General features: G+C 37.9%; 1 long non-coding RNA gene across 1 annotated transcript; it reads left to right on the plus strand.

Moving 5' to 3' along the window:
• The first annotated feature begins 16315 nt into the window (after positions 1-16315).
• Positions 16316-26950, plus strand: LOC309652672. The gene is made up of 2 exons (XR_014258873.1): positions 16316-24818; positions 24858-26950. It is a non-coding gene; the product is annotated as an uncharacterized lncRNA (long non-coding RNA).
• Positions 26951-27576: the final 626 nt, after the last annotated feature.

The following is a 27576-nucleotide window of genomic DNA, read 5'->3' on the forward strand; positions in this document are numbered from 1 at the left end:
CCTCAAGGACTTGCTTAGAGGGGAATCACATCCTCAAGCAGCCAGAGAGTTGGGGGAGCCTAGCTTCATTCCAAGTCAAAGCCCTTCACGGGACTTTGGGCTAGAAGCTTGAGATTCAACTCAAAAGTCCACAGGCTGGTTTGAGATGCCAAAGGAAAGACCTGCCCCAGGGACAGGGGACTGGTCAGGACCTGGATCAAAGCAGAGTTGGCAGAGAACAAGGCAGAGGACAAGTGGGTCCTCATGACTGTCCTTAACAGGCCGGCAGTGAGATGGATGCGCTGAACTGGCTCATAGACACAAGGTTGAGAGGGAAGAGAAATGACTCTTCCTGCCCAAGGAACCAGAGGATGGCTCTTTCCTCTATGACCTCATTGCCACAACAGGGCAGGACTGGGACAAAGGGGCACAACACAGAGGGGTGGGCCCCGGAACATATGGCCTCAGGCCAAAACACCAAGCTCCAAGGCTTCAGAAAGACAGAGGTCATACCTAGACATGTTGCAGAGCCTGATGAAGAAAAACAAATCTTATTTGCAACATAAGTGCTAAACCAACTGGACCCAAAGTGATTTCTTTTTTTTTTACAATGACTGTATGTCGAGACTAAGAGTATTTCTACAAATCACAATAAAGTTTCCTAAACAAGGGGTGATGTATCAGATGACATGACAAGGATTGTAGGGGACACACAGGGGAAGAGCAAACTGCAAACTATTCAGCTCAGGAAGAAGAGAAGCTCAGAACATTTCCCAGGAACACCGTGTTAAGGGTTTTCACCAATTCTTTGGGGAAGAAGAAATTAGAAATGAGTATTAGAGCCCCACCATATACTAACTATTCGTTGTTAAATAAATTAATTCTTCTTATTTATATGATTCTCATTTCATAGTGTGAGGTCACGGATGCAGAATCAATCCTTTGGTTATCTTTATGTAGTCCTGTGTTAAATAATCTCCCCTCATAGACAGCTACCACAGCAAGACATGTTCCTGGTGGAGAGGGTTACACATTACAAAATGACGCTAATAGCTGGAGCTTGAGCTACTTGAACTCTTCTAAGTAATAGACATTCACTTTATACGAAATGATTGAAATCAAGGTGTTAAAGAAGGAAAAAAGTATTCTTCACTATGGATGTTGTGACCATTAGGGGCTTCAACTATGAACAACTGTAAAAATAAGTGAAGCGGGGATTGGGCAATCTACTGCAAAAACCTGAAATGTATTACAGAAGGTAGAAAACCTGAGCATACCTCTGAAATATATAGTAATAGACTGAATATAATCATAGAACTATATATTACATATACATATATTAATGTAGTCCATATTAATTAATTATATATTATAACTATTCACATAAAATAATATATCTTAAGTAGATATATCATATTACATAATGAATACGGGTGTTTGGCAGTGCACACGGAGATCCGTTTGTCTGTGGCAGTGCAGCCAGAATTGTGGACCAGCAACCGAGGCTGGTGGGGGGCTCTTCAGAAGATATATAGCATCATCATGTTTTTTAAGTCAGACACCCACATCTACAAGGGAAGAAAAATATTCTATGAGAGGGGGCAACCTAGAGACACTGCAGGAATTTACCGTTCCTCAGGAACCTAAGTGGTATCATAATGAGTTTGAGATCATTTTCTTCAGGGGTAGAGAGCAGTCTTGTGCCCAAAGCATGAAGGACTGAGGATTCTGTCCTCACAGATTAAGCCAAATCCAACAACCTGGGTCACAGTCTAGATTACTCAGGAAACAGACTCTGAAATAGAGGTGTTCAAAGATAAACTGAGGCACATTAAACTTTTCAGGAGTTTATTTGAGCAAAAATCTATTCGAATAGAGTAGCGCCAAACTGCAAGTGATTGGGGGGGCACTCGGATGGCAGGAGCTAGGGGCAAGGCTTTTACACATCAGAGAAGGAAGCAAAGCAAGGGAATTATTTGATTGGCTAGAGCTTAAGCAGCTGCCTATCTGGGAAAGCTTAGCTGGCTGTTTGTGATTGGTTGTTCTTGAATTTCCATCTCTTGGATACAAGTGCCTGAACTGGGTTAGGTATTAGTTTGCTCACATAGGCTATCAAGGCATCAGGGTGTTTAATCACTTTAACGGAGGTTAGTGAACAGGAGATTTGTTAGCGAGTGCTCTCAGGATCTAGGACTGCAGAAGGGAAAGGAAGGAAGCAGGAAGTTAGAGAAGTTGACCTGTAATTCAGTCCCAGTGGAAGGTTCAGCCAACTGTGCAGGGAATTCTGGGACTGGAATGGCCCTGCAGACTTGTTCCCCCTTGGAGCAGGGGCCAGGCCTTTGTATTCCTGCCTCATCCCCCGTTGGTAGTGGGCTGCCTGGGGATGGTGACACGGCTTTCAACAGCTGAGGCAACCCCTAAAGGGGGCTGACAGATTTTACTGGAATCTGTTAAATTTATAAAATTAACTTGGGAAGAGCAAACATTTTTATGATGTTGACTCTTTTTATCCAAGCACATGAAATATTTTTCTACTCAATCAAGTAGAATTCTGTGTATTTCCAAACTGTTTCGTAATTTTCCTCATATAGGTTTTGGATGTATCTTGTTAATTTTGTGCCTGGGTTTTGTTTTTCTATTGTGAATGAGGTCTTTTGTTTCATTATATCTTTGAATATTATATTGTTTTCTTTAATGGAGGACTTTCATTTTTGTATATTTATTCTATAACCTATTACTTTATTAAAATCTCTTGTCTACAATGATATATCGTACAGCACAGGGAATATAGCCAATATTTTATAATATTGGCCCAATTCATGAACCATTGAATAAAGCCAATTAGATCTTTAAATTTACTCATATGAATTTTGTTTTTTTAACAGTAGAAAAGCTTCTATGATTAAAACAGAGTGGCATTAATTCATGAGCTATATAATCCACAGCTCAATGGAATGGAATTGCATACATTGATTCAATTGCATATGGAAATTTACCATGTGATAAAAGGTGAATCTCAAATCAGGAAAAGGTGGAGGTGGTTTTTTCTCTGTAACTATGTTGTTTTACACAGTCTCAAACCTAGAGAAAAGTTACAAGTACGGTACAAAGAACCTTTTATTCCTTGAAGCATTTGAGAATAAATTGCGGGCACGATGTCCCATCACCACAACCCCCAACTACTTTAGTGTGTCTTTCTTAGGAACAATGTCATTCTCCTACAAAACCACAATACAGCCCTCCAAATGAGAAAATTAATGTTGTCTCACAACTGTGATCTAATCCTCAAACTCCATTCAAATTTTGCCAGTTGTCCCAATAATGTCCTTTCTAGCAAAATGACCCAGTCCCGAATCATATGTTGCATTTAGTTGTGCTGTCTCTTTAGACTCCTTTAATTTGGAACAGTTCTCAGTCTTGCCTTGACTTTCATGATCTTGACACTTTAGAAGACCCTAGTCAAGGAATTTTGTAGAATGTCCCTCAGCATGGGTTTGTCTGTTGTTTCCTTGTGATTAGATTCATTTTATGCATCTTTGGTAGAGATCTCACAGAAGTCTGTGTTCTCCTAATTGCATCCCATCAGGTACAATTTCAATTGGTCCCGTTACTAGTGATGTTAATTTTGATATCTTGGTTAAGGTGGTATCTTCCAGGCTTCTTCTATAAAGTTACTTTTTTCGTTTGTAGTAATAACTATTTTGTGGAGAGGTACTTTGAGACTATGTAAATATCTTATTCCTCATCAAATCTTCAATGTATTTTGCTTATTATTTACAGCAGGATGGACTCATGGATCCTTATTTTATTCAGTAGGTTATAATCCACTACTATCTTTATTTATTTTGGTCAAATTGTCTGTGAGTTGGGGTGCCCCTTCAAGCTGACTTCTTTGTCTTTCTGACATGTCCCCCCAAAGATGGAGTTATTAATAAATGGTACTGAAATAACTAGATAGCCATAAAGCAAAAGATAAAATTGAATCCATGTCTCACAATATATATCAGGATACATTCCAAACAGATCAGGAATTTAAATGTGAAAGATTAAACTATACAAGTGCTCAGAGAAATCCTTTATAAACTAGGAGTAGGTAAAACTTTCCTAACAATGACTCGAATGCAGAAATGTTAAGCGAGGAGATGGCAAAATGTGATCAACCTTGCCCCCGTGGTGTTCGTATGACGTCTAAGACCCTTTACCTGGCTTCATGGCATCCCTTGAGCTGACCTTGGTCCCCCTGCTTTTAACAGCCCTCCCCATAATTCCCCACGCATATCCTTTTGAGCAAGCCTCCTCACCACCACCCAGGCTCATTCCAGCCCCTGCGTCTTTACTTTTTACCCATTCCCTGTCTTTGCCAACCCATCACCAGACTGCTCTGTCTTCCCGCTGCCTGCCCAAGCCCCTTGCCTCTCCTGTAATGTCTAGGTCAGTCTCTCTGCTCACATTAACCTTCCGGGGTCCTCAGGCCCCCTTCATCTCCACCTACACTGAATCCGTAAAACAACAATTTTTAATTTTTTATTATATTTTTTAATTTTTTGGCTGCTTGGCTGATCTTAGTTCCCCGACCAGGGATTGAACCCGGGCCCACAGCAGTGAAAGCGTGGAGTCCTAACCACTGGACCGCCAGGGAATTCACTATCACTCGGATTAAACTCTGTTGATTGCATATGTCTACCTTGAGGACAGGAAACATGCTGTCACATCCTCAAAGCTCCTGATATAGCCGGGCTGGCAGGTGCACGCAACCATTGCACACATGTGGTCACTTTATTTCCATGAGGACTAAATAGTTCACTTATTCATGTATGATTGAATGCCCATCACAGGGCAGATGCACTGTTAAGTGTTAAAGGCAGTAATGATGTAGAGACCCAGACCCTACCCTTAGAGAGCTTTCAGTCTAGTTTTCAGCAGTTTGCTAAGTCCGGCTGTTTAACAGCTTTATCTGTACCCAAAACTAGTTGGAAAATCCAAATGGCTGCCTGCCTTTCTTGAGCCTTGCTTTCCTATACTTTATATAAGTCAGCATCATACTTCTTACATTATCATTTTCATTTTTTCCTGCTCCATCCAAGGCATATATAGGTTGCACTTCCTATACAGGGGTAGGAAAACTGTTAAATATACTTTCTGTCTTTGCATTTCCCAAGAGAACAGTGACACTCTTGTCTTGAGACAATTGACACCACGCTGCCCTTCATTCCTTTCCATTCCCTTGGTTCCCATGTGCTACGTGTCCCCCCAAAAGTCATATGTTGAAGCCCTTTCTTCGGTGTGATGATATTTAGAGGTAGGGCCTTTGGGAGGTGATTAGGTTTAGATGAGTTCCCTCAGGCCCTAATGATAGGATTCGTGCCCTTATTAGAAAGAGACACCAAAGCCCTCTAGCTCTCTCTCTCTCTCCTTTTCTCTCTCTCCTGCTCTCTCTCCCTCTGCCATGTGAAGTTACAGTGAGAAGGTGGTCACGTAAAAGCCAGGAAGCCTCACCACACCCTGACCATGTTGGCACGCTGATCTCAGATTTCCAAGCCTCTAAAACTGAGAAATAAATTTCTGTTGTTTTAAGCCACCCAGTGTGTGATATTTTGTTATGGCAGATAAATGCACAGTATCAGGATTTTTTTCTCCTCTTATCTTAGCCCTCTTCAGGTACTTTTTTCTGAGTCACTTTGCTGAAACCTCATGTATTGGGTTGGCCAAAAAGTTCGTTACGTTTTAAGAAAAAATAAGACATTTTTCATCCTCACCAAGAGCTGTATTGAACAATGTATTCACTAACCGAACGAACTTTTTGGCCAACCCAATACCTTCTGTGTTACCGCTGCTTGATTTTTTTTTTTCCCCTCTTGGTCCCCTGTCATGTGGTTTCCCCAATTTCCTGAGCCTAGCTAGATGCTTTGGTGAAGCCTCTCATCCTATTGGAAACGGTGTATTTTCTCTCTCAGTAAATCAAATGACCCATTAGCTCTTTCTTGACATACCTTACACCCATAAAAATCTTGCAGTAGAAATGTCTTCAAATTTTACTGTGATTTCTCTAATAGATAGTCTTGACTTTAGGTAGTGTTTTGGAGGTGTTTGTTTTAAACTGGAAAATGCTAGCTAAAGCATTTGTACAACAAAGGCAACAAAGCTCAACTAAGTCTTTTACACATTTTTCTGAAAGAAGCTATGTGTCAAAGGCCATGGTCTCACTTTGGTTCTTTGTGTATCACTTGGAAGAAGCTCTCTATCCCAAAGTTCTAAACCACAGTCTGATGTTCTGTATACTATAATCACTTACTCACAGACATCTGGCCATGTGCAGTGTAATTATTATTATGCTAAGGATCCCAAGAGTCTCTGAAATCCTGGAATGTTTTCTAAATTGTCCAATAAAAACAGATTAAATTGTGCTCACTAGAAAAGAAACTTGAAAGGCTCAACCAAATGCAATGTGTAGACTTGTTTGGATCTTGATTAGAGTACACCAATTATATTTTGGGGACAGATGGATAAATTTGACTATGGATTAGCTACTAGATGATATTAAGCAATTATTGTTCATTTTGATATATGTGATAAGGGCATGGTGGTTATATAAAAATATCCTTATCAGTTAGAGATGCATACTAAATATTTGAGTGTAAAACAACATAGTGTTTGAGATTTGCTTTAAAATACACTAAGAGGACATAGTGATTGCTCTAAATAAAGCAAGACTAGCAGAATGGTGATAGATATTGAAGCTGGGTGATAAGTGATAGGTGCATGAGGAATACATTATTTTGTTATTTTTTTTATTGAAGTATAGTTGATTTACAATGTTTCAGTCATACTACAAAGAGATTCAGTTATACATATATATATATATATATATATACACACACACATATATATTCTTTTTCAGATTCTTTTCCCATATAGGTTATTACAAAATATTGAGTAGAGTTCCCTGTGCTCTACAGTAGGTCCTTGTTGTTTATCTATTTTATATACAGTAGTGTGTATACGTTACTCCCAAATCCCTAGTTTATCCCTTCCCCGCACCTTTCCCCTTGGGTAGCCATAAGTTTGTTTTCTATGTCTGTGAGTCTGTTTCTGTTTCGTAAATAAGTTCATTTGTATCATTTTTTTTTAGATTCCACATATAAGTGATATCACATGATATTTATCTTTCTCTGTCTGACTTACTTCACATATGTACTATTCTTTCTACTTGTGTACATTTATGAAATTTTTCAGAATAAGATATTTTAAAAAATCTGTTTACTGTAATTTTATTAAGCATATTTGATTATGTTCAAAAGATTTGAAAACTGGTAATTGGCTGATAAATTTGTGTTAATCTGAAAAATACTGTCCAATTATGTTGGATAATAGAGGATTTACTGTATTCCAAAGAAAATAAAGTTTCCCCATCTTCCTTACTTCCTACTCTAGTAAATTATTCAGTTTCTTGGTTCTCCACCTGGAATAACCTAGAACAAATTCAAATAAACTTTCCATCTCCTCAAGACAGATGAAAAGTTAATACCTTCCCATCTTAAGAGGACTGATGATGTGGGCCACAGAGCTGGAAAAGACCTTTGGAGCTATTTGGTCTACATCTCCAGTCATGTCCCTATAGCAGTCCATCTAAAGCCTTGGGACCAAGGAGCAATGTCAGTGTCAGGCAGGCCCTAATAGTGAGACAGTGGGACAGACAGAAGGCTCTAAATAGGAACAGGAAGTAATTTCATCTCTGATACTCCTTCCTCCTGCAAAAAACAGCACCCTTTTATACAGCCAAGATTAGAACGCAGGACTCCTGGCAATGAAAAACAAGGATGAGAAAGCTCACGTGTCGTGAAGTTGTCATGGCATTTTGTGTGACAGTAGTTCCTGTTTATATAATACTTGGGCTATATGTGTGTGATATTTACCGACCAATTCCACATAGCAGGGCATTTTCAGGCTCCAAAAAGCAATACTTGTAGTTGAGGTTGCAAATAGAAACTCTGACCTGCTGGGCTCAAAATGGATGCTATTTGGCAATGGCTGTTTATACTTTCTGGGCATTTAAGTCAAGTCATTTCATCACGGTTGAGATTTCGGGAGCAGCTCCGGGTATTTTCAGTTACAACGTCGACCACAGAAATAGCATAGTGTTCGTTGATAGCAAAGTGCTAGATGAAAAAAAAAATACTATTTGTGGTGAAATTTCCGTGATTAATTATCCAAATAATTGAGACTGAAACAAGTTGTTTCCCTGCATTATCAGTATACACGCCCTGTGTGAAACTCACCTTGGAATGGATGGGACTAAAAGAGAGACCGTCATCCACCCTATCCTCCTGGAGGGAAGAAAAAAATCCCTAGGGCATGGATTCTCTTCTCTCCTAATTTGATATTTTAGAAGTTACACCCTAAACTCCACCATTTCCTGGAAGCCTGCTTCTGCTTCAGATCACAACTGATTTAGCTATGATGTCACTATCAACTAGAACAAATTACTCACTGTTCCTACCTTTGGAGGACGAATATTTTAACTTTCTGTGTTCCTCAAAGGAATGAGACAGCTGCTTATTTGAGTGTTTGTTTGAGTCCTGACTGCACATCCAGGCCTCTCTCATATGTCCTTGGAGATGTAGGGAAAACACTAGAGAACGCTTGCTCTAAACAAGATTGCCAGATTTGGCAAATAAGAATACAGGATGCCCAGGTACATTTGGATAGTCTTTTTTTTAAATTTATTTTATTGAATGAAGTACAGTTGACTTACAATGTTGTGTTAATTTCTGCTGTACAGCAAAGTGATTCAGTTATACATATATATACATTTTTTTTCATATTCTTTTCCAATATGGTTTATCACAGGATATTGAACATGGTTCCCTGTGCTATACAGTAGGACTTTGTTGTTTGAATAATCTTTTAAAATATAAATGTGTTGCATACAACATTTGCAACACACTCATACTGAAAACATTAGATGTTGTTAGTCTGAAATTCAAATTTAACTGGATGGCCCATACTTTATCTGGCAACCCTAGCCTGAAAAGATATTTTGTTCTGGTTCAGGAGGAGAAATCAACGCCAAAAAAGTCAATTTGAGAGTAATAAGTAGCAGGATATAATTAAGTATTAAATTGTGGGGTGCAGGGAAAGGGAAGTATTAACAGAGGTCAGAATTCCTCCAACAATGAGCTACTCAAGGAACTCTGTCTTTTGGGGGTTTTCCAATGTCCCTAGCCCTTAGCATAGTGGTAGTGGTGTTTAGTAGATTCTCAATGCATGTAATGAATGAACAAATAAATGAATGCATCCATGAGTGTGAGGGGTCTTGAGGTAGGTCTTGAAGGAAGACCAAGATCTATAGGAAAAGAGTAGCAGAGAGAAAGAATGGACCATCTCAGCAGGAGGCTGATGGGGAGGAGCTGTTGAAAAGAAAAGTTTTCATAGCAGTGGTTCTCAATCGTTTTTTGACTGAGAATGACTTCGGCAGAGAAAAAGATTCCATAGCTGTTGACGCTACTCATTCCACTTTCCAGTAGAAAAAGAACTAGTGCCACAAAATTCAGTAAAAGTCTATGGAATTGCATGTGATCAGAAACACTGATGTAATGTAAAAATTTACATTTTTAGGTCTGTTTACAGCTCTCCAGGGGAACTCTTGTCACCCATTAGTGGTTTAAGGATTGTATTTTGGGAAATATCCAACCAGAATACGGGTGTTAAGTTTCTTGAGCTAGAACACTGAAAAGTGAGAGACTATTTTTCTTGATGAGTCTGGCTAATGGTTTATCAATTTTGTTTATCTTCTCAAAGAACCAGCTTTTAGTTTCATTGATCTTAGCCACTGTTTCCTTCATTTCTCTTTCATTTATTTCTGATCTGATCTTTATGATTTCTTTCCTTCTGCTAACTTTGGGGTTTTTTTGTTCTTCTTTCTCTAATTGCTTTAGGTATAAGGTTAGGATGTTTATTTGAGATGTTTCTTGTTTCTTGAGGTAGGAATGTATTGCTATAAACTTCCCTCTTAGAACTGCTTTTGCTGCATCCCATAGGTTTTGGGTCATCGTGTTTTCATTGTCATTTGTTTCTAGGTATTTTTTGATTTCCTCTTTGATTTCTTCAGTGATCTCTTGGTTATTAAGTAGTGTATTGTTTAGCCTCCATGTGTTTGCATTTTTTACAATTTTTTTCCTGTAATTGATATCTAGTCTCACAGCATTGTGTTCAGAAAAGATACTTGATATGATTTCAATTTTCTTAAATTTACCAAGGCTTGATTTGTGACCCCAGATATGATCTATCCTGGAGAATGTTCCATGAACACTTGAGAAGAAAGTGTGTTCTGTTGTTTTTGGATGGAATGTCCTATAAATATCAATTAAGTCCATCTTATTTAATGTATCATTTAAAGCTTGTGTTTCCTTATTTATTTTCATTTTGGATGATCTGTCCATTGGTGAAAGTGGGGTGCTAAAGTCCCCACTATGATTGTGTTACTGTCGATTTCCCCTTTTATGGCTGTTAGCATTTGCCTTATGTATTGAGGTGCTCCTATGTTGGGTGCATACATATTTACAATTGTTATATCTTCTTCTTGGATTGATCCCTTGATCATTATGTAGTGTCCTTCTTTGCCTCGTGTAATAGTCTTTATTTTATAGTCTATTTTGTCTGATATGAGAATTGCTACTCCAGCTTTCTTTTGATTTCCATTTGCATGGAATATCTTTTTCCATCCCCTCACTTTCAGTCTGTATGTGTCCCTAGGTCTGAAGTGGGTCTCCTGGAGACAACATATATACGGGTCTTGGTTTTGGATCCATTCAGCCAGTCTATGTCTTTTGGTTGGCGCATTTAATCCATTTACATTTAAGCTCATTATCGATATGTATGTTACTATTACCATTTTCTTAATTGTTTTGGGTTTGTTATTGTAGGTCTTTTCCTTCTTTTGTGTTTCCCGCCTAGAGAAGTTCCTTTAGCATTTGTTGTAAAGCTGGTTTGGTGGTGCTGAATTCTTCTAGCTTTTGCTTGTCTGTAAAGGTTTTAATTTCTCTGTCAAATCTGAATGAGATCCTTGCTGGGTAGAGTAATCTTGGTTGTAGGTTTTTCCCTTTCATCACTTTAAATATGTCCTGCCACTCCCTTCTGGCTTGCAGAGTTTCTGCTGAAAAATCAGCTGTTAACCTCATGGGGATTCCCTTGTGTGTTATTTGTTGTTTTTCCCTTGCTGCTTTTAATTTTTTTTCTTTGTATTTAATTTTTAATAGTTTGATTAATATGTGCCTTGGTGTGTTTCTCCTTGGATTTATCCTGTATGGGACTCTCTGCCTTTCCTGGACTTGATTAACTATTTCCTTTCCCATATTAGGGAAGTTTTCAACTATAATCTCTTCAAATATTTTCTCAGTCCCTTTCTTTTTCTCTTCTTCTGGGACCCCTATAATTCCAATGTTGGTCCATTTAATGTTGTCTCAGAGGTCTCTGAGACTGTCCTCAATTCTTTTCATTCTTTTTTCTTTATTCTGCTCTGCAGTAGTTATTTCCACTATTTTACCTTCCAGGTCACTTATCCATTTTTCTGCTTCAGTTATTCTGCTATTGATTCCTTCTAGAGAATTTTTAATTTCATTTATTGTGTTTGTTCATCATTGTTTGTTTGCTCTTTAGTTCTTCTAGGTCCTTGTTAAATGTTTCTTGTATTTTCTCCATTCTAGTTCCAAGATTTTGGATCATGTCTACTATCATTACTCTGAATTCTTTTTCAGGTAGACTGCCTATTTCCTCATAAAGAAGATGTGGCACATATATACAGTGGAATATTACTCAGCCATAAAAAGAAACGAAATTGAGTTATTTGTAGTGAGGTGGATGGACCTAGAGTCTGTCATCCAGAGTGAAGTAAGTCAGAAAGAGAAAAAAAATACTGTATGCTAACACATATATATGGAATCTAAAAAAAAAGGGGGGGGTTCTGAAGAACCTAGGGACAGGACGGGAATAAAGACGCAGATGTAGAGAATGGCCTTGAGGACACGGGGAGGGGGAAGTGTAAGCTGGGACGAAGTGAGAGGGTGGCATGGACTTATATATACTACCACATGTAAAATAGATAGCTAGTGGGAAGCAGCCACATAGCACAGGGAGATCAGCTCGGTGCTTTGTGACCACCTAGAGGGGTGGGATAGGGAGGGTGGGAGGGGGACGCAAGAGGGAGGAGATATGGGGATATATGTATCCGTATAGCTGATTCACTTTGTTATAAAGCATAAACTAACACACCATTGTAAAGCAATTATACTCCAATGAAGATTTTTTTTTAAAAAAATGAGAGACTAAATCTTACCTCGCTAACATTTTGTTATCAAAGTGTTAATAGAACAGCATATTCTCTGACCTGGCAGACTTCAAATGCATTTTAAAAAGTCTTTAAAAATCACCTGAGGGAATTCCCTAGTGGTCCAGTGGTTAAGAATCTGCCTTCCAATGTAGCGGATGCGGGAACTAAGATCCCACATGCCGTGGGGCAACTAAGCCTGCATGCCGCAAAGAAAGATCCCGCGTGCCACAACTAAGACCGGACGCAGCCAAAAATAAATAGATAAATAGATAGATCGATAGATAGATAGATAGATAGATAATTTTCAAAAATCATCTGTGGTGTGCTGAATTGGGCGATTGGAATTGACATGTATACACTGATGTGTATAAAATTGATGACTAATAAGAACCTGCAGTATAAAAAACAAACAAACAAACCAAAACAACAACTAATACTAAACTTTCTTTGGGTTATTTGTATGGAAATATGTTAATATAAATGTTTCAGACATTACATGAAATTTCTAAAAATCTTATATGTTCTGGTATAATGTTATAAGTCATAATTCTAGTTATTACTTTAAAATGTATATCTCAGAAATAACTAAATTTCCTTGTCAATTGCATTATTATGAACTTTCATCAAATCATTAACCGTGGTCATTTTTAAGTCTTTTGTCATTTACAGACAGTTCTGGGTGTACTCTGATGCTTTTGCAAAAATGTTCCTATAAAAGGGTTTCATCTTCAAGAAATTCATGGAAAAGACTCTGACAAGTACAGGTTTCTGGTAACTGACTATACTGCTGAACTGAATGAATAAGCATTTTCAGAACTCTAATGGAAAACTGATGAATTCATAAAAGTGCTAACAAAGATCAAGATGAAAAAAAATTAATTACATGGAACTGAGTGAACTGATGAGGCTGATTATAATTTTTGTGACTTTCTGTTTGAATAAAAAAAAAATCCCACAAGGACTCAGAGGCAGAAAATATACAAATCAATTTGCACTGCAAAGTAAAGGAGCTGTTACAGTGGAGGATTACTGGACTGAATGTCAATATTATGACATAGTATGAGTGTGTTTCGTGTTTGGTAATTGCAATCATTGTTGCTTTTGTTGTGGTCATCCATGTACAATGTTTGGTGTCGGTTTATTTATCTCTTGTAAAAATAAAATACAGTGTGTGTGTGTGAAAAAAAAAATCATCTGAGACCAAGAAGGAACATGATTTAAATTCTGAAACTGCTTCAGGCTAGATCAGGGTTTCTCAACCTCTGCACAGCTGACACTTTGGACAGGAAGATTCTTTGTTCTGGGGGCTGTCCTGAGCATTGTAGGATTCTTAGCCGCACTCCTGGTATCATGGTCAATTTTATGTGTCAACTTGATGGGCCACAGAGTGCCCAGATTAAACATTATTTCTGGGTGTGTCAATGAGAGCGTTTCCGGATGAGATTAGCATGTGAATCTGTAGACTTAGTAAAGCAGATTGTCCTCTCCAATGTAGGTGGGCATCACGCAATCCATTGAGGGCCTAACTAGAAAAAAAGGTGAAGGAAAGAAGAATTTGCCCCTCTTGCTGCCTGCCTGCTTGACTTGAAAGATCTCATCTGATCTCCAGCCCTCAGACTGCAATTTTTAAAATGTATTTATTTACTTTATTTTTGGCTGTGTTGGGTCTTCGTTTCTGTGCGAGGGCTTTCTCTGGTTGTGGCAAGCAGGGGACACTCTTCATTGCGGTGCGCGGGCCTCTCACTATCGCGGCCTCTCTTGTTGCAGAGCACAGGCTCCAGACGCGCAGGCTCAGTAGTTGTGGCTCACGGGCCCAGTTGCTCCGTGGCATGTGGGATCTTCCCAGACCGGGGCTTGAACCCGTGTCCCCTGCATTAGCAGGCAGATTCTCAACCACTGCGCCACCAGGGAAGCCCCAGACTGCAATTTAAACCACTGGTTCTTCTGGTTCTCAGGCTTTCTGATGTGGACTGAGTTACACCATTGGCTTTCCTGGATCGCCGTCTTGCAAATGGCAGATCATGGGACTTCTCAGCCTTCACAGTTAGGTGAGCCAATTCCTCATCATCTATATATGTGCCTCTCACTGGTTCTGTTTCTCCAGAGAACCCTAAGTGATATACCATGCTTCTACCCACTGGATACCAGAAGCATCACCACTGCTCTCCCCTCCCCCGCCATTTGTTTATGACAAACAAAAATGTCTCCAGACATAGCAAAATGTCCCCTGGAGGGGGGGAAACACCCCCTGTTGAGAACCATTGGTCTAGATGAAAGCACCCTGAACTGGTTGAATTAGATGTCTAAGAAGTCTCTAATGTAATTCTTTTCCTATCCAACTGAGACAAATAAGGGACAATTTGAGCAAATAAGGCCTATGCATTTGAGAAGCTCATCTCTAAGATGAATAAAGGTGCTGCGAGACATGAATACTGGGTGATGAAAAAGCAAGTGATGAACTACATCCATTAAGATCACACACATTCACTTCAAAGATCCTGTCTTCAGTGGTCCTGTGTTGACCTCAACAGATTCACCCATTAAAATAAGTGCATCTGAAAATGAAAGCCAGATTACTACTGGCTAATTACAGAGATGATTACCTTTAATAAATGTTTCTTCATCTACAATTTGGGGGAGAATAAAAATTGCCCATGATAAAGGAAAAGGAGAAAGATCCTTGAAAATCTGGAGTCCCTCCCAAGAGGCAAATCTCTTCAGCTGATAAACACTGTTCTATCAGTTCAAAACCGCATGAAAATCTTGCGCATTCAAAATTATTCTATCAAAAGAGGTAGGTGCCATACTGTTTGCCTCTGGCTATCCTATCCTAGAGACTTTATTTCCTCACTTTGAGAAACAATTGCTACTTCTAACTAGTATTTGGGAGCTCATTAAGAATTGATCCCTATGGGAGAGATAAGCAAGGAGATGTATTCACAACACATTTTTTCCTGATTCAAGAATTTTTTTTCCCTATAGTGAAGTTAGAAAAAAATCACTTTTTCTAGTAATTTATTAGGTGCAATTTAGTGTATTCAAAATATGGATACAATGAATGTATACTTTGAATGCCCACTGTTTTAGGGAATTATTGACCAAATATTAGAGGAAACTCTCTTATTCTTGCTTTAAAAAAAAAAAAGTAAAACATTGAGTGAAAGTTTCTGAACTCCAACAGATAAATATCAGTGAAAAGGATTTTCAGTAACGTCCCTTAATTTCCTACTCACGGTAATAATCAGATATAGGACTTCTATTTCCAGCAACATGATGTATATACTAGATGTCCTGAAAATTCTCCCAACACAAAACAGCTAAAAACACTAGATAAAATATAACAGACAGCACATTATGCTAAATAAAAGAAGCCAGACACAAAAGGTCACATACTATATGATACCATTTATATGAAATATCCGGAATAGGTAAATCCATAAATACAGAAAGCAGCATAGTGGTTGCCAGGGGCTGGGGGGTGGGAAACGGGGGATTAACTGCTCGATGGGTTCAGGGTTTCCCTTTCGGATGATAAAAATGTTGTGGAAATAGACAGAGGTGGTGGTTACACAACGTGGTGAATGTACTAAATATCACTGAATTGTACACTTCTAAATGGTTAATTTCATGTTATGTGAAATTTGTCTCAACACAAAACATAGAGAGGCATAACAAACATCTTTTTAAATGTACGGCCTGGGAATTCCCTGGTGGCACAGTGGTTAAGAATCCGCCTGCCAATGCAGGGGACGCGGGTTTGAACCCTGGTCCAGGAAGATCCTACATGCTGCAGAGCAACTAAGCCTGTGCACCACAACTACTGAGCCTGTGCGCCACAACTACTGAAGCCCACGTTCCTAGAGCCCGTGCTCCGCAACAAGAGAAGCCACGGCAATGAGAAGCTCGCGCACCACAACGAAGAGTAGCCCCCGCTTGCTGCAACTAGAGAAAGCCCGCGTGCAGCAACGAAGACCCAACACAGCAACGAAGACCCAATGCAGCCAAAACTAAATAAATAAATAAATTTATAAAAATAAATAAATAAATAAATGTATGGCCAGGTGAATAAGAAAGTGATAGAAATCACGAGGGGCTAAAATTTAGGAGGCAGATGGAAATGCAAGTGGTCATATGAAACTATAGCTCTAGTGCGGCTTTGATGATTTTCCTAACCAAGGGAATTGGCTTTTAAGGGGCAGCACAGGATAGGAGGCAGTGCTTTGGACTCATGCTGCATGAGATGTTGAAGCTGAGACCACTGGATGAAGCCCAAACGCTAAGAAGAATGGGTCAATGAAAGGGCTCATTGGACACAAGCCACCTGCCTGAAAGGCAGAAGAAAAAGAACATATCTCAGCTTGGGATCTGGATGTGAAAAGAAAAACAAAAAACCAGTTTCTTCCTGAAAAACTGTAACAGCAGGTTACAATTACAGTGAATGGTAGAAATGATGGGGAAAGGTAACAGTTAAAAACTTACAGTAAAAAAGGATATTTAGCATATTAAACAATTGAATAAAATTAAACAAAATGGTGAAAATATAAGGAGTTGAAATCAAAAGAGTCTGTTAGTGTCTTGGAAGTGAAAAAAGAATGAAAATACTATAAAGGTGATTTGAAAAATAAAAGGTCATATAAAATGAAGAGATAATCAAAGGGAAGAATTTTTAAAAGTATAAATCTTAGAGGGTCAAAGAATAGAAAAGAAAAGAGAGTAGTAATTCATAGAAAAATTATTTAAAATAGGCTAAACAGAGTAAGAGTGTACAAAACCAGAAATGCCAAGCTACAAATAACTCTAAAATAAAGTAAATGTATACCCAATCACTGTGAGGAAAAATAACAGCCACACAAGCAATAGCAGAGGGGCTGAGAATTCCTAACTCAGCAGAGGCCGCCAATGTCAGAGGGGCAAGGGTAGCAGAGTCCAAATTCCAGAGGTCACAGCCTTACCTTTGGCTATTTACAAGATGACTTGAAACCCAAGTCACCTCCTCAGTAAAAACACACACAGAAGGACACTATGACTGCCGGGCATGGGGGCTTTCCTTACATCACACAACTGATAAATGACAGAACGATGAGCATATACCTGGGCAAAACGGGCTGCTACTTCAAGACTGGGGATAAATGATGTGCTAGCAGGATATGAGGCAATGGACCTGAAGGGTCTGATACAATGCTTTTGTCAAGTAGAAGAAGAATCCAGAAGCAGTTGCCTCATGATAAGAAGCAAGGTTTCAAGTGAATCTTCAGCTGGATGTAATTCTCTTCCCATTAGCCTATAGCACTTCTGGCCTCATCCCAGTGACAGCTTGGGAGGGCAGGCAGATGTTTTTCTTCTTCTTTTTTTTAACTTATTTTATTGATTTATTTATTTTTAAAAATTTATTTATTTTATTTATTTTTGGCTGCGTTGGGTCTGTTGCTGCGTGTGGGCTTTCTCTAGTTGCGGCAAGCGGGGGCTACTCTTCATTGCAGTGTGTGGGCTTTTCATTGCAGTGGCTTCTCTTGTTGCTGAGCATGGGCTCTAGGTGCGCAGGCTTCAGTAGTTGTGGCTCGCGGGCTCTAGAGCACAGGCTCAGTAGTTCTTGTGCATGGGCTTAGTTGCTCCCCAGCATGTGGGATCTTTCCAGACCAGGGCTCGAACCCACATGCCCTGCATTGGCAGGTGGATTCCTAACCACTGTGCCACCAGGGAAGCACAACTTATTTTATTTTATTTTTTTATTGAAGTATAGTTGATTTACAATGTTCTTTTAGTTCCTGCTGTATAGCAAAGCAATTCTGTTATACATATATATACATTATTTTTTTAATATTCTTTTGCATTATAGTTTATCCTAGGATATTGAATATAGTTCTCTGTGCTATACAGTAGGACCTTGTTATTTATCCATTCTATATAGAAAAAGCTTACATCCAGGCAGATGTTCTTCTAACATGCCATGTACCCAAACCCAGCTGAAACTCAAGCTGATGTCTTAGGGTTTCTTACTTCCCAAGGTCCCTACTTTCCTCCCATATTTACACAGTGGTTGCAGTGATCTGCTCTTTGCATAAAGACTTAATAATTCAGTCTCAAGGGTTACTGCAATGGGCCTCCTTCAATTCTCCATGGCCTAGACTGGCTCAGTCCCAGCCTGGGTGAGGAATAAGCTGTCACATGTGTACAACCTTGCTAAAGTTACAGGACATTTTCACATGACATTTCTTATGTGGCCTTCACATCAACCCTGGAGGAATAGATAAATGGTAAAAGTGGCAGCTGCATTCCAGAGGTAGCATAGCTACCGAGCCATAAATGTTAGGATTTCTGACAATGTTCTTTCCTCCTGGATATCCTACTTCTTGTTCATAACAATTTGGGAAAACAGCTCTTAGGCACAAATAACTTTCTTCTTACAAATTAAAGGTAGGGCATTGCAATGACCATCTTCTGTCACAGTTGTCACTATATCCCTAGTGGGCCACTTTATATTCTTGAGTAAACAACTGAAATCAATTCTATCTATCTTACGAAACAAAGATTTGTTGGAAAGATATAGGTTGGCTAACAGAATCAGTGGGAAGACTAAAGAACTAGGCTAATAAATAAACAGGAACCAAAGTTACAGGGTTGCCTAGGTTATGTTTAAGCAGCTTAAATCAATAAAGGCTTATTTCTTACTCAATCCACATATCCATTTTGGGCTGACAGAGGACCTCCGCTCAGCATAGTCACTCAGGGCCCCAGGCTGATAAGGCAACCACCATCTCAAACCTTGCCAGTGGCCATACCAGAAGGAAAAGATAACTCTGGAGGTTCTCACTAGACCAATTAAATCCTCAGCCCTGAAGGAACACTCATCACTTCCAGCCCAATTCATTGGCTATAACTGGTCATATGGCTCCACCCAACCACAAGGCAGCCGGGAAATGAAATTGTACCATGTTCCCAGAAGAAGGAAAAAACTGGAAATAGATGACAAACAGCACTCGGGACTGTCACAGTCATGCAGAAGGAAAACCCCCTGGTTAGCATGTCACCCTTGGGCACTGCTGGCCACCACTAGCAATGGCAGAATAAAGCCTAAACTCCCCTTATCATTCATTCTGACTTCCAAACCCTGAATGCATTCTGAATTCAAAGTCCATATTAATTGACTGGGCTTGGGTCACATGACCATGCTCTAGTTGCCAGGACCTGTCTCCCACCATGTCATTGTGTGAATTCAATAGCAGATTCCCCAAATAAAAGAAAGGAGTTTAGATCCTGGGCAATCAAGAGGGAGAAAAATGTCCACTACATGATAAATGTCCAATATACTCAACTTGCAGAAGAAAATAGAAAAAAATATATAAACGGTCTTATTCAAAGTGTCATTCCTATTTGTTCTCTGATTAATTTGGAAATCAGTGTTACATGGACCATTCACTCATATCTACATCCATATATTCATTTAGGCAACAAATGTTCACGGAGATCTCATCTGCTTCTGGGCACTCTGAACATACCAAGATAAATAAGACATGGCCCTCCAGATGCTTATGTTCCAATAGTAAGATAGACACTAAATAAATAATTGCAATACACACCTGAAACTAACATAGCATTGTAAATCAACTATACTCCAATAAAAATTTTTAAAAAAAGAAGAAAATATTTTCTCCCATTCTGTACATTGTCTTTTCATTTTGTTTATTGTTACTGATGCTGTACAGCAGATTTTTAATTTGATTAAGTCTCTTGTTTATTTTGGTTTTTATTGTTTGAATTTTTGGTGTTATATCAAAAAATCATTGCCAAGACCCATGTCAAGGAGTTTTTCTCCTATATTTTCTTCTATGAGTTTTATGGCTACAATCCCAGTTAAGTCTTTAATCTATTTCAAGTTTTCTAAAGTGTTGTAAGGTTCCAGTTTCATTCTTTTGCATGTGAATATTCAGTTTTCCCAACACCATTGATTGAGGACTCAGTCTTTTCCCCACTGTGTATTTTTGGCTCTTTATGAAATATTATTGAAGACATAAAAAAATAATTGCAATACAGTATGATGTCTTTACATAGAGATTAATGTTAAAGAATGGGGTTGGCACAAAGTAGAGAGTAATTAACTTTAATGGGGGTGGGGCCCCCATGGTCAGGGATGGCCATTCTGGGAAGATGCTATAGAAAGGAGATACTGCCTTGGAGAGAGATGAGTAATGTAGTATGTCAGAGGCATAGAAGAGCAGATAGAGCTGAGGTTGGAATTCAGGTTGCCAGATTTAGCAAAAGAAAAAAAAAAAACAGGATGCCCAGTTAAATGTAAATTTCAAATGAACAATAAATAATTTTTTTAGAGTGGGTGTGTCCCATACAATATTTGAGACATATTTATACTAAAAATTATGCTAAAAAATTGTTTGTGTGAAATTCAGATTTCAGTGTGTGTCCGTATTGTATCTGGCCACCCTAACTAGAATGCTTTCTTACTCATTCTTTGGGATACATTTCAAATGTCCTGTCCTCCAGGAAGCCTTCCCTGAACCCCCTCAGTTGGCCTGAATACCTTCTTCTGGGCACATTTGGACTCACACATCTGCCTCCATCATAGCATATAGAAGTTATTCTTGGTACTGGGTGAATTGTTGTATAGAGCTCCAAGAAATTATATAGTACTCTTTGCAAAGCACAAAGTTCAAACCACATAGAAGTTTGACCTTTCAGTGTAAATATATGTTTGATATGAATCTTTAGAAAAAAAGGATATTTTGCATTTTTCTATTTCAGAGTGCTGATGAAATGATAAGAAAATGTGAAGGAATGAGTGCTTTAAGAGGAAAAGCATAAGAGGTCAGCCATTAGCTAGCCTAGCAAGGAAATCTATTCCATTTCCTTGACTTGAGATAGGAATCATGTCAGCAAGATGAGAATCTAGGTAAGAATTGAAAGTGTCCTTTATTAGTCGAAAGCTGTCATTTTACAGATAAAGAAATTAGAACCCAGAGAAACTAAGTAACTTGTCCAAGGTCATGGAACTAATTAGTGACTAAGGGTTCAAGGTCTTTTGATCCCCAGCCCAGCACTCTTGTAATTGTCTACAGAAGACTTGGATGGAAGACTTCCAAGGTCATCGAGTAATTCATTTGAGTGTTTATTAGATACTTATTATCAAAAAGCCCTTCTTTCCTTCCATCTTATCTAAGAGCTTCATTCTGTTAAAGTCGTGCTTTGGTTTTTCTTTCAATGAAGTGGAAAAATAAACCTCACTCTCATCAACCTGTGCTTTGTATATTTAAAGCACTGTTAACTTGACCCCTAGGTCATCTCATTCTCAGACAAAAATAATAACAGTTTTTTATGGAGTTTGTTCTCCTGGGCAAAGTGACTTTCCTTTGAACTATTAGGTCTCTAGATCCGTCCTACATTAGAGAACATGGAATAGATATGGCATTTTAGCATGGTCCTGCCCAGTTTGAGAATAAAGAAAGAACTACTATCTGTGCATTTTCACGCATACCTATATATTTTATGATTACATTTCTTTTAAAGAAAAAAAAAGGTGGAGAAAAAGGCTTTTAATTGCTGGTTCATGATAATGTCACTGACTTCAAATCATGACATCATTTTACTACTGTCCATGATAAGTCCACTGAGATCCCACGACCTCTGCTCTGTAACTAGGCGTTAATATATCAGGTACCCTACACCTTAAAGGGCTTGCTTTGCCAAAGTAAGCTTAAACTCATTCTGTTTGCCATTCTTAGGCTTTGCCTTATATGCATTTTACTAAAAATACAAAACCACAAGCATGCAGGCCATAAATCTTACCTAGGGCAAAGTATATTAAATTTCAAGGAATTTATATCTAGAGTTCCTTCTTGGCCAGTTCTCACTGAATTTCCAATATCCATTTTACTTAATCTCCCTGTCAGCTCTTTAGTATGTATTGTCCTTATTTTTAATCTACAAAGTCTCTAATTGCCCTGTAATAGCACAAGCTTATCTTCTTATGAAATTTCCTTATAAGTTTACTTAATAGTCTTTAAAGGTACATGATGCTATACTTTAACTTAAAGAGGGTAAGCACGAATGTCTACTCATAAACTGTAATACTGGGAACAGAATAAATATTAAAATCATTCAGTTCAGAATCTGGCATAAGTACCTTTTCTTCTAATACTTTCGTTGAAACCTTTCCTTCTTGCCTAAGAATGCCCGAGTCTCTTCCCCTATCTAAATCCTCTCCATTCTTAAAGGTTTAGCTTAAAATCTCTCTCCTCTATGATGATTTGCTGACCAAAGCACGGTTCCCATACTTATTAAAAACATACACCCCTTTAACCTACCTCTAAATAGTATGTGTTACTTGAAAATTAAGTTTTAACTAGGAAGGCTTTCTGGAGGATGTTACAGACAAAAATTAATTTTGAAGAAGTCGGAATTTATAAGATGAATAGACTGTTTTTGAAAGACTCAGTATTGCGTGAGAAGGGTATAGTAGCTCTATGAATGCAGCACAACATCCAGGATGTCTTTTTTTAAAAATTTTTATTGGAGTAGAGTTGATTTACAATGTTGTGTTAGTTTCAGGTGTACAACAAAGTGAATCAGTTACATATATATATATATATATATATATATATATATATATATATATATATATGTATGTATGTATATGTACTTTTTTTAAGATTCTTTTCCCATATAGGCCATTACAGAGTATTGAGTAGAGTTCCCTGTGCTACACAGTAGGTCCTAATTAATTATCTATTTTATATATAGTAGTGTGTATATGTCAACCCCAATATATCCCTCCCCTTCCCACCTTTCCCCCCTGGTAACCATAAGTTTGTTTTTTACCTCTGTAACTCTATTTCTGTTTTGTAGGTAGGTTCATTTGTACCCTTTTTTTAGATTCCACATATAAACGATATCATATGATATTTATCTTTCTCTGTCTGACTTACTTCACTCAGTAGGACAATCTCTAGGTCCATCCATGTTGCTGCAAATGGCATTATTTTGTTCTTTTTTATGGCTGAGTAATATTCCATTGTATATATGTACCACTTCTTCTTTATCCATTCCTCTGTTGATGGACATTTAGGTTGCTTCCATGTCTTGGCTATTGTAAATAGTGCTGCAATGAACATTGGGGTGCATGCATCTTTTTGAATTATGGTTTTCTCTGGATATACGCCCAGGAGTGGGATTGCTGGATCATATGGTAGCTCTATTTTTAGTTTTTTAAGGAACCTCCATCCCGTCTCTATAGTGGCTGTACCAATTTACATTCCTATCAACAGTGTAGGAGGGTTCCCTTTTCTCCACACCCTCTCCAGCATTTATTGTTTGTACAAGATGTCTTAAAGTTCCCAAAAGGAAGGGAATCTGAAGGATGTGATAGAAGGTAAGGTGGAGAGATAGACAGGAGCATAATCACGTTGCTTGCATATCAAGGATAAAGAATTTGAAGTGTATCCTAAAAATTAAGAGAAGCTGCTGAATAATTTTAAGCTGGAAAAGAATTTGAATTTCAGACCGATCTTGCTGACTTCAGCAACCTAAGGGGATGTGGGGGACTCTATAGACTGTCAAGAGTATGGATTTCCGTCATTCCAGAAAGGGGTGGAGGGATCTGAATCAAAGCAGATGCAATTACACCATTAGCTGCCTCAAAGGAGGAGTTTTAAATACCAATTTGTCCAACTAAAATTTACTTAATACCTACTATTTAGGATGGTCTAGAAAAAACAGAACAAAACAAAAATTCAAAAGAATTAAAAACAAAAAGAATATAAGTTACTTGGAATGCTCAGAATTTGGGTATTTTGAGTGATGGCTCAAATCACTCAAGAGTTAGCTTTTAACTACATTTCCGGTTAAAAGTACTCTTTGGGGTCAATTGCATCCATTTTCTTTCTGACCCTAAGTGCACTTGGTAGCATAGAGACAAACCAAAATGTCCCACAAGGAAGCCAGTGCATGTAGTTCCACAGTTCATTTACGCACACAATCCAGACACATTAAAGCTTTGTCGTAGAGACTAATAAGTTCACAAAATTAATATTTGAGCAGTGAAGTCCCACATGTTTAGATTCTGCAGGCAAGTTATCCACTGCAGTGTGATCAAAATTCAGGATGGAGAGACATAAACAATTAAGCTTGAGGTTAACTTTCTATAAAACTATTAGATGCTGAGATTCAAATATATGTTAATTTCAAATAGCAACAAGTCTCCAGGGTTGTTAGATTTAAAAAAAATTTTGCCTGAATTATTTTTTTATCTTTCTTGGTCACAGTCTCCTGTCATTTCCATATAAAAACAATAGCAATAGTCCCTCCATTTTTTTAAACACCCCAGAGAATCTCACTTCCCCTAAAGAAGCCTTCTGGTTTTGTTTGTTTGTTTGTTCACTTAATTTTTAGGGATAAGGAGCAGCAGCTTGTACATTGTCCTGTGTGTTTCAGACTTCAATACTTCTTGTATTTTTCCTATGCTATTAAGCCCATCTGTTGATTCAAGACACCACCTTTCATTCAGCTGGTGCCCTTTAAGTCATTCTGAATTACATTGGTGCCCAAGGTGCTTCATATCTCGGACCTCTTTATAGTAAAATAGCACATGACAGGGCTTGATCCAACTGTCCTGAGAAAAAGCAGGTGCTATTTAAATTCTAGGGGGAAAGCACAGCTTCTTTATTTGATTTTTCAAGGTAATTGCTCAGACCCAAGCCATCCAAAGCAATGAAAAATTTTAGCTGGGATAAATTTTATGATATTATCCTCCAATTGCTTCAGAAACAACCATAAAATATCTAATTCTGTTCATAACAACAAACATTTAAAAATAAGTTGGTCAGCTGTCTATGCCTGAGACAAAGCAATGGAGAGGGGGTGTGTGTATGTGGACATAAAACAAAGGATGGATTTCATAGATTAAGGTTCTGATATTTTCTTGGCAGTAAGATCAGAAGTTATGAACTACATGATCCTGAAATCCTTCCTAGAGGAAAACAATGCTTCCTTTATTTAGCTCAAGGCTCTCAAAACAAAAGACATCTGTAAGAGTCTGCTTCAAATTCCAAAGTTGTTTAAGTATGGATATGAAGCACACAAAACATTGTTATTTATAACATTCCTTTTAAAATGCATTTTTAAAATTTTATGTGAATTCATACATGTGTTCATATACATATATTTCAATAATGTAAACTTTTTGTTTCCTTTTTCACTTTTGCCTGGCTCCTCCATCCACCCCCCCACTGTCAACGACAGCCAGTCCTCCTACACACACACACACACACACACACACACACACACACACATGCACACATGCACTAGTGCACTCACACACACCATGTTGACTACTTAGCATGTATCCTTCCATAGTCTTACCCAGCTTATATAATCATTATACACATACACACATTTGGGTGTTTGTTATAGCTTATTTTTACTAAGTGGATCATACTACACACCTATTTTTGCATCTTTTTTCCCCCTGAACACTCCTATAAAAATCCCTCCAAATCAAGTGGTACCTTCTTTTTAATGATTGGATAATAGTCTACAGTTGATGGACATAATGTATTCAACCATTCCCTCTTTGATTCCATTTGTTTCTAGCATTCTACCTCTATGAACCACCTAACAATAAGCATTTGTGTACAAATATCATTATATACTGGTAATTTATTTGTCACACTTATGGTCAATTAATCTATGACAAAGGAGGCAAGAATGTATAATGGGGAAAAGACAGTCTTTTCAATGAGTAGTGCTGGAAAAACTGGAGAGCTACATGTAAAAGAATAAAATTAGAGTATTTTCTTACATCATAAAAAAAAAAACGAAAAATAGATTAAAGACCTAAATGTAAGGCTAGAAAACCATAAAACTCCTAGAAGAAAACAGGCAGAACACTCTTTGACATAAATTGTAGCAATATTTTTTGGACCTGTCTCCTAAGGCAAAGGAAACAAAAGCAAAAATAAACAAATGGGACCTAATGAAACTTCAAAGCTTTTGCACAGCAAAGGAAATCATTGACAAAAAGAAAAGAAAACCTACTGAATGGGAGAAAATATTTGCAAAAGATATGGCCGATAAAGGGTTAATATCCAAAATATATGAATAGGTCATACAACTCAACATCAAGAAAACAACCTGATTTAAAAAATGTGCAGATATGAATAGATGTTTTTCCAAAGAAGACATGTAGATGGCCAGCAGACACATGAAAATATGCTCAACATCACTAATCATCAGAGAAATGCAAATCAAAACCACAATGAGATATCACCTCACACCTGTCAGAATGGCTATCATCAAAAAGACCACAAATAACAAATATTGGTGAGGATGTGGAGAAAAGGGAACCCTCCTACACTGTTGGTGGAATGTAAACTGGTGCAGCCACTGTGGAAAGCAGTATGGAGGTTTCTTAAAAAACTAAAAATAGAACTAACATATGATCCAGCAATTCCACTCCTGGGTATATATCCAAAAAAGACAAAAACACTAATTCAAAAAGATACATGCACCCCAATGTTCACTGAAGCATTATTTACAATTGCCAAGATATGGAAGCAACCTAAGTGTCCATCAACAAATGAATGGATAAAGAAGGTGTGGTATATATATATATATATATATATATATATATATATATATATATATATATATATATATATATATATATATATATATGAAATGGAATACTACTCAGCCATAAAAAAGGACATATGCATTTTTTAGTATTATAAAATCACCAAATATTATTTCATTTGCCTTTAGTATATATAACCAATAGCACAAATAACAACTATTCTAATTTTTTTTCTTTTCTCCCACTCCCCCACCCCTTTACTACCTCCCTCCCCCTTACTGGTAACCACTAGTTTGTTCTCTATATCTGTGAGTCTGCTTTTTTGTTATATTCACTAGTTTGTTATATTTTTTAGATTCCACATATAAGTGAAATACTGTATTTGTCTTTCTCTGTCCGGCTTATTTCACTTAACATAATGCCTTCCAAGTCTACCTATGTTGCTGTAAATGGCAAAATTTCATTCTTTTTTATGGCTGAGTAATATTCCATTGTATACATGTACCACATCTTGTTTACCCATTCATCAGTCGATGGACATTTAGGTTGCTTCCATGTCTTGGCTATTGTAAATAGAGCTGCAATGAACATTGTGGTGCATGATTCTTTTTGAATTATGGTTTTCTCAGGGTATATGCCAAGCAGTGGGATTGCTGGGTCATAGGGTAGTTCTATTTTTAGTTTTTTAAGGAAG

Source organism: Balaenoptera physalus (genome assembly GCF_965194825.1).
Source record: "Balaenoptera physalus genome assembly, chromosome: X".
Taxonomy (NCBI): Eukaryota; Metazoa; Chordata; class Mammalia; order Artiodactyla; family Balaenopteridae; genus Balaenoptera; species Balaenoptera physalus.